Genomic DNA, 13833 nt, shown 5'->3' with positions numbered 1-13833 from the left:
AAACTTCTACCACCGAAACGGGCTCCAAAATGGCCTCGAATCAAAAAAATAATGTAGAGATTTGCTTCCAAACTTAAAAAAGGAAAGCAACACTGATCCTCTTACCAAGACACCACGAACTTGGTTTGCTTTCTTGAGCTCCTTACCACGAACCGAGCTCTGATACCATGTGAAAAGAGTGGGAGAGAAGTAAGGAGTCTCACTTGCAGCTTTCACACATAGACAATGGGGGAATACACATAGAGGTGGAGGTTGAAAATAGTTTTTCTCTTCTTAGTTGTGAAAGCCAGAAAACTCTCTCTTAATACAAAAGGAATAGATAAACCCTATATGTGGGTCTCAAATCAAACTCAGCTAACCTAGGTGGCATACTAACTGAGCCACTAACTAGAGTACATAAAGATAGCTGTCATCTATCTATTATTCATGGGTGATGTACCAACCGCATCTGCAACTAACAAGTCGGTGACATAAATGCACAACGGTCACCCTGGCATATCACGAGTGGAGCTCGATATCTCAACATGTTCTTCCAAAGGGGATCTTCTTGGCATATGGAGGTAGCTATACCAAATTTGCTGAGATTCGACACCTCCTCCATCTTGTGGTTGTAAATCAGATTCTTTAAGTGAAGATGTCGATTGGGTAGCAAAAGTTGGCCTTGAGGCAACCGCCATGTCATGTGCACAGATTGGTATTTAACGTGTACTAGGGTACACAAGACTAGCTTAGTAGCTTGGGTAGGCTTAAGGCTAGGCAGGCTTGATTCTCGGGTTGAGTGGGAAGGGTATGAACCAGTTAGAGGTCTTTGCTATTTTTGGTGCATTGGGTCCAGGCCTAGAGGTTCAATTCTCGGGGAGCCGATGGGAGCAAGTCTCGTTCTTAGGTGCTAGGTTTGATCTTGGATTGAGTCGTAGACACACGTTTGCATCATAGCGTAGCCTAAGGCCCAGCAGCAGATCTAAGTCCTTTAGGCACCACCTGGTTGTATGAGACACCAAACTGGTCAGGATCGTTCCTTTTACACATGCATGTACTTTGTTTACTTACCACACTTAAGCCTACATCTCTCATTGGAACACGACTCGAGGTCCTAAGCTACACATATACTACAACCGACAACCCCGATGACAAAAAGGCTCAGAACCCTGCATACCGAGAAAACCCTGCTCTTTCTACGAAAGCAGTAGGAAAGAGATAACATTTGGCACCATTGCCGAGGAGACTAGCATCTCAAGTAATGACTAAACATACGCAGGTATGTGTAAAAAAAACAAACTACTTTGAACTTTCACGAACATAACACTCAAGGGCAAGGAGAATTTTTTTTTCCCATTTCTAGCCAAACATATCAACCCCAAGCATTAACCTTAAGTTCCTACCTTAAGAAATTTTATTTATTTCTTGAATAGAAGCCAGTTGATAAACAATTAGGCTAGGTAGAGGACATGAATGCATAGAGCTTGCAATTTCTATCATTTCACCTTTTTGCAAAAGAGCAAACCGAGCTATCCATAAAAAGTTATGGCTCGAGAAGAGTTTAGGGTTTAACCCTATCCCTAACCTCATTTCCTATAAAAACCCACTTCCCCCCCTCATTCTTCATCTTTCACATTTTGCCTCCATCCTCTTCTTCATTCTGAGCCCTACGCAAGACACTCGTCCCTCTGCATCGACCACCACCTTACTCCCATCCTCACATTGTCACTTCGAGCCCATCTTGCAGCGATAACCTAGCCATCCACCCATCGTCCATTGTTCCTCAACAATCTCGTTACATCGAGAAAGACTTGGAGCGTTCAGGTGACCAGCTTTTCCTCCCTTTGGATTTCTGTCCATCAAGTTTTTTTTCTTCTCTCCCCCCCCCTCCCCCCTCCCATTTCCAACACCCCCTCCCCCCTCCATCTCCACCACCCTCTCCCCCCTCCCCCCCTCCACCTCCATCTCCACCACCCCCTCCCCTTTCCCCCCCTCCATCTTAACCAAGCCCTCCCCCCTCCCCCCCTCCATCTCCATCTCCATCTCCACCACCCCCTCCCCCTATCCCCCCTCCATCTTCGTCTCCACCACCCCCTCTCCCCTCCTCCTCCATCTCCACCACCCCCTCCCCCCTCCCCTCCCCCCCTCCATCTCCACCACCCCCTCCCCTTCCCCCCTTCCATCTTCACCAAGCCCTCCCCCCTCCCCCCCTTTATCTCCATCTCCCCCTCCCCCCTCTCCCTTTCCCCCTCCGTCTCCACCACCCCCTCCCCCTTCTCCCCTCCATCTCCACCAACCCCTCCCCCCCTCCCCCTCCATCTCCACCACCCCCTCCCCCCCTCCATCTCCACCCCCCCTTCCCCCCTCCCCCCTTCCCCCTCCATCTCCACCACCCCCTTTCCCCTCCCCCCCTCCCCCTTTCTCTCTCTCTCTCTCTCTCTCTCTCTCTCTCTCTCTCTCTCTCTCTCTCTCTCTCTCTGTCTCTCTCTCTTTCCCTCCCCCTCCCTCCTCTCTCTCTCTCTCTCTATCTCTATCTCTCTCTCTTTCCCTCCCCCTCCCTCTTCTCTCTCTCTCTCTCTCTCTCTCTCTCTCTCTCTCTCTCTGTCCCCCTCCCTTCTCTCTCTCTCTCCTCTCTCTCTCTCTCTCTCTCTCTCTCTCCCTCTTTCCCCCCTCTCTCTCTTTTCCTCCACCCCCCTCTCTCTCTCTCCCTCCCCCTCCCACTTCTCTCTCTCTCTCTCTCTCTCTCTCTCTCTCTCTCTCTCTCTCTCTCTCTCTCTCCCCCTCCCCCACCCCCCTTCCCCTCTCTGCTCTCCCCCTCCCCCATCACAACCCCCCTTGTAGGCCTGCCCTACCTCAGCCCACCACCCGCGCCCGCTGCCCACCCTCGCACCTACCGCTCGCCGCCTCGCCCTGCCCAACCCCCCGTGTTCGTGCTCGTTGCCCAGCCTCGTGGCCTGCGCCCGCGCATGTCACCCCGCCCCACCGCCTGCGCCCACGTCCCGCAGCCGTCCTCTGCCTGCCTTGCCGCCCAAGCCCCACTTGCCTCCCCACCCACCCCTCACCCCTCCCCTCCACCCCTCTCTCCAACCCTCTCCTTTGTTAGATATCAATGCTCCACTCTCATGTAACTACGTGGGAACTAGCTAACTCTACTTCTAAGCCCCCCATATGAGGAGAAGGCATTTGAGTAGCTCGGTTATCCAGTAGGTCCTGGTTTGGACACCAGATGGGGGCCATGTGTGGCCTGATGGCTGGATGGCTTCAGATAGAGTTGGCACACCGCCAACTAGGCTACATGCAAGTGCGGGAAGGCATCCCTTGACTGACCACACTGAGGGTAGATGGAGCATTTCCCGGGACAGCCTACTCTCGGGTTGCGGGGCCCGTTTGGAGCCTCAGATGATCTCAGATGGCTCTGGGCCGAACAGAGATCGTAGGTTAGTTGCTTTGTTTTGTGCACCGGTTCTATTGCATGGTCGGTGGCCTATTTCAGACCGACCCCTAGTCGACTGTTTTGAGTGGACTGGGTCGGTCACCTAATTAAGCCTAACCAACTATGACTGGTGGTGGCTATATAAGAGCAAGCCCGTGAAGCCCATTTCATTACTAGCTATAGCAACCCTGATTTTTTAGCATCCAGCCTCCGTCTTCTATTGTTTCCGGCACGCCATCGAAGCTACTTTCACAGGAGCGTAGGGTTGGGAGGTAGCGCCATCTATTGTATCAGTTCTACAGTAATCAAATTTTTGATTCTCCATACTATCTTGTTTTCTCTCTTGTGTACGAGATCTTGTTATCTGTTGAGCACAGACATTGTATTATTTTCTTACATGGTATCAGAGCCTGGACTCTAGCAAGAAGATTTGGTAGTGTGTTTCTGTTTGCGAGTAGATTGTGAGAGATGGCCCAGCCTGCAAGATTGCGAATCCCACCGTTTGGCGAAAGCGAAAAGCTGGACGGCTCTAACTATCCTCTCTGGAAGTTCAAGATGAAGACCATCCTAAGCACATATGAGCTTTGGGACACTGCTACTCGGGTGGACGTGAGGCCGATTCTGAGACTGGATCCAGCCCATGTAGGACAACAGATAGTACCAACTACGGATGAGATTCTCGCGTGGATAAGAAGAAATGCAGATGCACTGTGTTCTATTGTCTGCAGTGTTAGTGATTCCATCATGGCGTTAATTCAACATGTCACCACAGCGGACGAGGCATGGACAGTCTTGAAAAATCAGTATGAGACCACGAATTAGACACGGTTTTAGAATCTAGAGACTCAACTCGCGAATGAGAAGTTGTCTGAGTCTGAAGTGGCAGAGAAGTTCATCACCAGGGTGAAGAATTTGTGCGATCAGATGATTGCGATTGGCATCACCATCACCAGCAAGAATCTAGCATGAAGGTGCATACAGATTCTCCCACCAAAGTACTACAGTCTTGTTATGGCACTGAAGATTCGACTTTCTGGACTGGATCAAAGAAAGGTAAGGGTAAGGACTCTGGTAACCCATCTTCTTCTGATGATAAAAAGAGAAAGAAGAAGATCAAGTGCTTCTATTGCAACAAGGCAGGGCACAAGCAGAATGAGTGCTGAAAGAAGATTGCAGATGAGAAGAACAGAGTAAAGAAAGAGTCCAGCAACAGTGCGCAGATAGTACCAATAGAGCTGTTCATCGCAATTGAGGAGATTTGCATAGAGGTAGTTCATGTACCTGTGGGAACCTTGGATCATTGACAGTGGTGCATCACGCCACATGACAAGTCAGAAGGATTGGTATACCTCTATACAGCTAGTAGGGAATGACATCATGGTAGCAGTCGGCAATGATGCAAAATGTCCAGCAAAAGGAAAAGGTATGATTGCTCTAAAGTTAGATGGAGTTGTAAAACAGTTGTCCGATGTTCTTTATGTGCCAGATATCAAAAGGAACTTGTCCGTTTCTGCGATCACAGATTGGGACCTCAAAGTTCAATTCGATAAGAATGGTGGTGCACAGATCCTGGATCTTCAAGGGAAGGTTGTTGGTAAAGGTACACGGTGCAACAACATTGACGAACTCTCAGCTTTCAGTGCTTGAGTAGATGTGAAGAACACTAAGCTATGGCATGAAAGGTTTGGTCATCTAAACCTTAGTTCTTTGAAGGAGATGCATAAAAGTGGAATTATTGCAGACCTACCAAATATTGAGATCTACCCGATGTATGTGAAGCTTGCATGACGGGCAAGCAGCATCGACAACCCTTTCCTAAAGAGGCCAGCAGAGCAAAGGCTCCTCTAGAGCTCATTCACATGGACCTCTGTAGAAAGATGGAGACAGAAGCTTTGGGTGGTTCCTACTACTTCATGACATTGATCGCGACGACTACAGTAGAAGGATATGGATATACTTCCTAAAGAAGAAAGACAAGGCTTTCGGTAGGTTCAAGGAATGGCATGTAATGGTCGAGAAAGAATAGGGGAGGAAGGTGAAGAAGCTGAGATCAGACAGAGGTGGAGAGTTCACATCGACTGAATTCGAAAGTTACTACAAAAGTCACGAAATCAAGAGCCAAAAACCCTCGCCACATACATCATAGCAAAATGGAGTGCCAGAACGCAAGATGCGCATCATCTGTGAAATGGGCCGGAGTATGATGAAAGGGAAAAATTTGCCAAAGACTTTCTAGGCTGAAGCATGTAACACTGCAGTTTACATCCTGAATCGTAGCTACACGAAGGCTGTGAATGGGATGACTTAACTACAATCTTTTTCTGGTAAGAAACCTTCAGCTGCACATTTCAGAGTTTTTGGATGTGACTGTTTTGTGCATATCCCTGATGCTACCAAGACCAAATGGGAACCGAAGAGCTGAAAGTGTATTTTCTTGGGCTACAGTGAAGAGGCGAACGGTTACCATCTCTATAACCCTGTTACCAAGAAGGTAATTGTAAGTCACGATGTGGTCTTCTCAGAATAGCCGCATCAATTGGAGGAGGATGCTTTCTTCCCAGACAACCAAGATTAGGATATCCATCTAGTACTGCCACCAACAGCAGACCGTGAACTCCCCCAACGGTGCTTGGGAGGATTCAAGACAAAGAAGATGAAGAAGAGCCTGTAGAACCACAACGGCAATGGCCATTCCCGAAGTGGGTAAAGCAGCTTTTGGATGGCAGAGAACCTCCAGCTATTGAGGAGGAACCCTTCAAACACCGCCGGTCCAAGAGATTAGAGGAGCAAAGAAGGGCGCAAGAACACCTGGTCAACTATGCTTTGATGATAGAAGTGATCCGTGCTGATGAACCTAAGTATCTTGAAGAGGCACAGGGAAGAGGCACAGGGCGATGATAGGTGGATGGAGGCTCTGCAGTCGGAGTATGGCTCCATAATGAAGAACAACACTTGGGACCTTGTGGATCGACCACCAAAACGCAAGGTAATTGGAACCAAGTGGGTGTACAAGATCAAGTACAAGTCCGACGGCACGTTGGATAAGTACAAGGCTCGACTCATGGCAAAAGGATTTGCAGAGGTACATGGCTTTGATTATCAAGATACTTTTGCTCCCATAGCTCGACTAACCACAATTCATAGTGTTTTGGCTTTAGCTGCCTAGGAAAGTTGGCTCGTGTTTCACATGGATGTGAAATCCACCTTTCTGAATGGAGATCTCAAGGAGGAGGTATACGTAGAACAACCACTAGGTTTTGAGATCCCCGCTTCAGAAGGTAAAGTCTGCAAACTGAAGAAGGCACTTTACAGGCTGAAACAGGCCCCATGAGTGTGGTACCAGCGAATTGATGCCTACTTTCTGCAAAACGGGTTTAGGAGGAGCCCATCTGATGCAAATTTGTATATTTACAAAGAAGGAGACAGGTGTATGATCGTGGTCCTTTATGTGGACGACCTTGTCATAACAAGGAACCATGAAGAGAAGATCTCGCAGAGGAAGCATTTGCTAGGAAGAGAGTTTGAAATGATAGACCTCGGACTGATGCATTGTTATTTGGGGATTGAAGCTTGGCAGGAGGCGAAACAAATCTTCATTTCATAGCTAAAGTATGCTAGAGAGATACTGAAGGCATTTGGCATGGCTGAGTGCAAGACAGTTGGTACCCCTATGGAGGTTGACGCGAAGCTCTCAAGTGAGGATTCATCACCACTGGTGGACGAAGTGCAGTACAGAAGATTTGTGGGCAACTTGATTTACCTGTGCAACACACGGCCGGATATCAGCTTTGCGACTGGTGTACTTAGCAGGTTTTCCAATAAGCCTTGGGAGAACTAATGGAGGGCAAGGATGCGGGTGCTGAAATACATCAAAGGCACACTTGATTATGGCATCACCTATACAAGGGCAACATCTTGACTAGATTCTGTGACTTGGATTGGGCAGGAGACGTGGACAGTAGGAGATCAGTGACAGGGTATTGTTTCTCACCTGGAACTGGAGTTCTCATGGGTCAGCAAGAAGCAACCCAGAGTTGCTCTTTCTTCTACCGAGGCCGAGTACAAATCTGCATGCTTTGCTTCTTGCGAGGCAGTGTGGTTGAGGACGATTTTGGGGAACATGGGTACAGTGCAGAACAAGCCTACGCACTTATCATGTGATAATCAGAGTTGCATGGCGATTGCAAAGAACCCAGTGCTCCACGCTCGCACAAAACACATTGAGATTCAATATCACTTTGTACATGAGCTGATCATGGATGGAGAGGTCGACTTGATGTACTGTTCGACTACAGAGAATGCTGCAGACATCTCCACGAAGGCTCTTGGAAGAGACTTGCAGGAGACGCATCTTCATCGACTTGGCATTGGGCTAAAAAAGTAAGTTCACTTGCAGGTGGACATTGAGGGGGGGTATTAGATATCAGTGCTCCACTCTCATGTAACTACGTGGGAACTAGCTAACTCTACTTGTAAGCCCCCCATATGAGGAGAAGGCATTTGAGTAGCTCGGTTATCTAGTAGGTCCTGGTTTGGACACCAGATGGGGGCCATGTGTGGCCTAATGGCTAGACGGCTTCAGATAGAGTTGGCACACCGCCAATTAGGCTACGTGCAAGTGCAGGAAGGCATCCCTTGACTGACTGCACTAAGGGTAGACAGAGCATTTCTTGGGGCAGCCCACTCTTGGGTTGCAGGGCCCGTTTGGAGCCTCAGGTGATCTCGGATGGTTGTGGGCCAAACGGAGACTGTAGGTTAGTTGCTCTGTTTTGTGCACCGGTTCTATCATATGGTCGGTGGCCTATTTCGGGACCAACCCCCAGTCGATGGCCTATTTCAGGACCAACCCCCATTCGACCATTTTGGGCAGACTGGGTCGGTCACCCAATTGAGCTTAACTGACTACGACTGGTGGCTATATAAGAGCAAGCCCGTGAAGCCCATTTCATCACTGGCTACAGCAACCCTGATTCCTTAGCATCCAGCCTCCGTCTTCTACTGTTTTTGGCATGCCATCGAAGCTTTTTTCACAGGACTGCACGGTTGGGAGGCAGTGCCATCTATTGTATCAGTTCTACAGTAATCAAATTTTTGATTCTCCATTCTATCTTGTTTTCTCTCTTGCATACGAGATCGTGTTATCTGTTGAGCATAGACGTTGTATTATTTTCTTACACCCTTCCCCCCGCCCCGCCCTGCTACCCAACCCCAACGACACCCTTCACCTCCTCACCCCTGTCCCCTCTTCCCCCCTGCCGCCGCTCCCCTCCCCTCCCCTCCCCTCCCCTGCACCCCCCGGCGTGCAATGAAAACCCCTGCCGCGCCACTGCTGGGGAAGCCCCCTCCCCCTAGTTAAAGAAAAAAAACTAATCCTAAACTAATGCTAGGTTAGATTAACCTAGGTTAGGTTAGTGGTGCCTAGGTTAGGTTAGATTAACTTAAATTAGTTTAGTCTAGTTAGGTTAGGTTAGTCTAACCTAGGTTAGCTACTAACATTTAGGTTAGTCTAACTAACCTTCAGTTAGTAACTAACTGTAGTTAGTAAAATTAGTTCGATTAACCTCCCAATTATAGTAATGTGGAGGATCTAGGTTAGTTAACCTAACTAGATTAACTTGATTCCAACCCCTTAGTTGGACTTAAAGTCCATTTACACCACCCTTAGGACCTCCTTCCATAAAAAGCAAAATTTACCCCTACTTTAACCCCTCGTATCTCATCCATTTGGGACCCAAACTGAACCTCGTTTGAACCTAGATTTCATACACGGAAACACCATGTTACGGCCTATTTTTCCAACCCATTGCATACCATTTTGGCATCCCTAGAACTTTCTCATTCGTGCCCCCATGTGGGCCTTGTTTCACACAAATTCGCTCATATCTTCACACTGTGACCTTCGATTAACGATCTGTTTGCACTGGCATAGTTCACTACACACGTACGAAAGTCTTAGGCACATTATTAACATGACGGTCCCTACACAAACTAACACCACTCTACGCACTTGTGGCAGAGACACCCTTGGCAAATCTCGCCCAATTTGCATGTAGCTACGTTTCGGCCAATGCCTCTGACTCCAACACTCGCCACATCCGCATACAACTCTATTGCAGCCACTGCCCCCGCTAATCCTCTACCCCAAATCTCCCCCTGAAATTCAATCACTCCCTTTAACTCCTCCACGTCCCAACATGGCTGAATGCCATTGCGACAATGATGGGGATATTGACCTTGATGTAGAGACTGACAATTTCTTTAATCGCAAAATAATAACAATCAAGGCAGATGCCCCTTGGGAAAACTAGAACTTCCCAAATATGATGGTAGGGGAGATCCAGCCTGCTTCTTCTAACATTTTGATGCCGCATGCCAAGCAGGTGGAGATCAATCCCATGAAACCAAGGTGGCTTGGTTTCCCATGGCCTTAACTGATGAAGTGTCTGAATGGTACCTAGACCTTCTAGTGGAAGAGTGCACCACATGGGACCTACTTCAAATAAAATTTAAAAGATGCTTTCAAACAGAGAGGCTACAAGACCAATGTAAAATCACAACCTGTAAATGTAATTACATGCAAACAAAAAGAGTCCACCAAGGACCCTAACACTCCAATCCAACTAAAGTGACTTCTAAAAAAGAAAGCACAAGTGCCTCCATCTTTGCCAAGCAATGAGCAGCCAAGCTCGAGCCTAAAAAAGAAGAAGCTCCTTACCCCAATGCAGAGGTGGAGAAGGCTCGTTTTCAAGCACTTCAACAATGGGTACAAAATGAACAAGCTCAATTTGAGGCTGAGAAACAAGCTCAAGACCCAATCCATGACTTGGCCCCACAAAGTATTGATATTGTACTCGAGCCTTTGTTCCAACAATAGACTCCACAACATAATGTACTGCCACGTCAACTTGAAGGAGCAGCACTCTCTAGCATTGTGAGTTGCCCTGTGTCAATTCCCATTGAAATTTTCCTACGAAATTGTCCCAATCTCTAGGAGAGTTTCAAAGGATGGATTGAACTCGCAAATCCCCCTCCACCTATGAACGACATCGAAGATATCCCTGTGCGGATGGGTGAGAGAGATGACATACACAACATTACTATGCCTTTGATCCACAAGGCATATAATGAAGTCCAAGCCATAGTGGATGGTGGAGTAGGTGTAAATGTCCTATCAAAGGAGCTCTACAAAGAATGGGGTCTCCCACTAATGCAAAAGGCTAATTTCAACATACGCCTTACCGATGATTCATGGGCTAAACCCTTGGGAATAGTGAATGGCATGTCCACAAAGATCGCAGGAGTCCGCTTTTCCCTTCAATTCACAATCTTGGAACTCCCCAAAAATCCTATCAAATCTTACTAGGACGTCCTTGGCTACGGGAAGCATCAGTCCTCCATGACTGGGGAACTGATAGACTGACAATCCAGAATCATGACACCGCAGTCAGGGTGAATGTGGGGATAGGATAGCATTAAACCAGTTGCACCTAGAGTGTTGGATGGCACATCTTCAACAACAATCTCAAGCAAATCAGCTCCCTTGCAACAGCATGCCATAGCAAGTGACTCACAAAGCAATGTTAATAATTGGATACAAACATTGGCAACCATCGACAACTGCCATTCATTAGACCCCATCTTTTCACAGATAGATGCTAAGGCACTACAGGTAGATCCTCCACTCCCACATGAAGAACTAATCGATCTAGAGATGCCATTCTTTATGGCTGACCTTGAGTGGGATCATGAACCTAAAGAAGGTACCCATACCAATGATGACTCAGATTTTCCTTGGGACCTTGAAACTGAGGCTGAGAATGCTGAAATTAAAGATCAAATCTTTGATAATGACATCCATTCTGCATGCCCTAATGGTAGTCGAGCTCCCAAAAGTTGAACCTCCAAAGTTGAATAATAGCAGAAGATCCTGCAAGAAAGCTGAAGAAGGAAATCATAGAAAAGTCACGGCCAAACACTTCAATGAATTCGAATGAGTCTAAACAAGGATCGTCGAATTGTACCTTGCAAAGCCAGCTCCCTCAAAATCAGAACCACTGCCTCTTGAATGGTCCCCTGAGGTATTGTAAGGACTATGCACATCAAATGAACCCTTACTTGGAAACACCTTACCAATGGAAAAGTTACCCCATAGTTCCCAATGTAAGAAGTTTCGAAAGTATAAGCCACATGTGCATATGAAGATCGATCAAGAGAATTCACCCAAAAAAAAAAAGAAAAAGAAAAGAAAAGAAAAGAAAAGAAGAAGAAGAAAAAAAAAGGGGTCTCCAAGAGCCAAACAAATTGGTTGTAATACTATGCCCCCTCGTAGACATGGCACATGTCAAGCTAGTTCAACACCATCAAAGGTTGATCTTCAAGAAGTGCTAGAGTACTTCAAGAATTACACAAGTACACATGGCACATGTCAGGCTAGTTCAACACCATCAAAGGCTGATCTTCAAGAAGTGCTAGAGTACTTCAAGAATTACACAAGTGGCAGTGTCCCTATAGCAATTCCAAGACCACTAAAAGAATCTAAAGTTCAAGTTGTGCCGCTAGAAACATTGGACGGAGTCCAATTCAACACAACCATAAACAGGAGCTGATTGAAGTGATACAAAATCATCACGCAAGCCATCCCTGACAGTAATAAAGTTTTGGGAACCCCAGTCTTCAACAGTTTGCACTAGACTGTTACACACACATTCACTAGCATATGCACGTTTTTGCACATATAGTTTGCACTAGATTATTACATGCACACTCACTAGCATATGCACGTTTTTGCGCATTTAGGAAAACCTAATCAATTTTGTATTAGGGATGATTGAGTCTTAGTTTCCCTATTAAATCCCACAAATAAGCATATAGTTAGTCCCTACCTAATTGACACATCACATGCATTCACACAATTTTGCATAGGCATATAATAGATTGCATCAATAATAGTATCACATACTTTCATTCCATACTCTCAAAGCATGCAGTGAATTCACAAGCAGGACAAGAAGCTACGCCAAAACTCAAGATGAATTGGCAAAAGAGTCTACAGCCTCACCAACAATGAGACCCCCGCCAAACATCACAGCTGTCTCCTAAATGCAAAAAATATCAGACTTGCATACAAACTTATCTACAAGCTCAATGATATGGGTGCAATCGCATCCAACATGTATGCAAGATAGCAAGAAATGCTAGCCTCAACAACGAGACCCTGCCAAACCTCTTCCCAAGAAGATTCGATGTCAGAGTCCGCAGCCTCAGCAACGAGATCCCCTATGAAATTCACAACCATCTACCCCTCCTCAAGAGGAGATATGCTTCCTGACTATAGATCATAAATTGTATGGTGCAAAAGCATTACAGTAGGAATGACTCGCATGCCACAAGCTCAACAACCACTGGGTTACACACATGGCATCCCAATTCCAAAATCAAAATAAGCCATAACCCGAGGATGGGTAATGAAATGGATTCGAGAGTATGTTGTCTCTGTGCCAACAGAGACTTAGGTAGAACAAAATGTGTGTAGAGTGCGGCAAAGCTCTACTTGTACTTGCATAAGGCTAGAAATAATCCCTCTTAGAAATCCAACTTGCATGTTCTACATGAAAGTTCTACATATGATTTCTACATGCGAGTTCTACATGTGAGTTCTACATGCAACTCCTACATGCAACTCCTACATAAAAGTTCTACATGCAAGTTCTACATATGACTTCTACATGCAAGTTCTACATATGACTTATACATGCAAGTTCTACATACGAGTTGTACATGCGAGTTCTACATGCGAGTTCTACATGTAAGTTCTATATTCGACTTCTACATGCAACTCCTACATGTGACTTGTACATGCAAGTTCTACATATGAGTTGTACATGCGAGTTCTACATGCAAGTTCTACATGCAAGTTCTACATACGACTTCTACATGCAACTCCTACATGCGACTTGTACATGCAAGTTGTACATGCGAGTTCTACATGCAAGTTCTACATACGAGTTTTACATGCAAGTTCTACATGTAGAGAGAGAATGTGTTACACTTCCTACATGCAGTGAGAGAAGCTCTCCAACTTGTATAAATACCCCATAATGGAATGAATCCCACACTCTTTAGGGCATTGTGTTGAGTTCTACTTTGGTATTCCAAGCAATTGTCCCAAGTGTCCATGCTTCCTTGCACTCCACGTCCAAAAGCATGTCCTAACCTTGCAACCCCTCCTCCCCTCTCCTCCAACCTTGCAACCCATCCTCTCCCTATCCTTCTCCCTCTTCCTCCTCCTCCTCCCTCCTCCTCCTCCTCCCTCTTCTTCCTCCTCCTCCCTCCTCCTCCTCCTCCTTCTCCTCTCTCCTCCTCTTCTCTCCTCTCTCCTCTTTCCCCCATGCTCTTACACCTTCTTCCTCTCCCACTCCTAT

Source organism: Dipteris shenzhenensis, chromosome 8 (genome assembly GCF_047967505.1).
Source record: "Dipteris shenzhenensis isolate YYH24624 ecotype China chromosome 8, Dip_SZ_1.0, whole genome shotgun sequence".
Lineage (NCBI taxonomy): Eukaryota > Viridiplantae > Streptophyta > Polypodiopsida > Gleicheniales > Dipteridaceae > Dipteris > Dipteris shenzhenensis.
The sequence above is the reverse complement of the archived record's forward strand: the minus strand, read 5'-3'. Positions refer to the sequence as shown.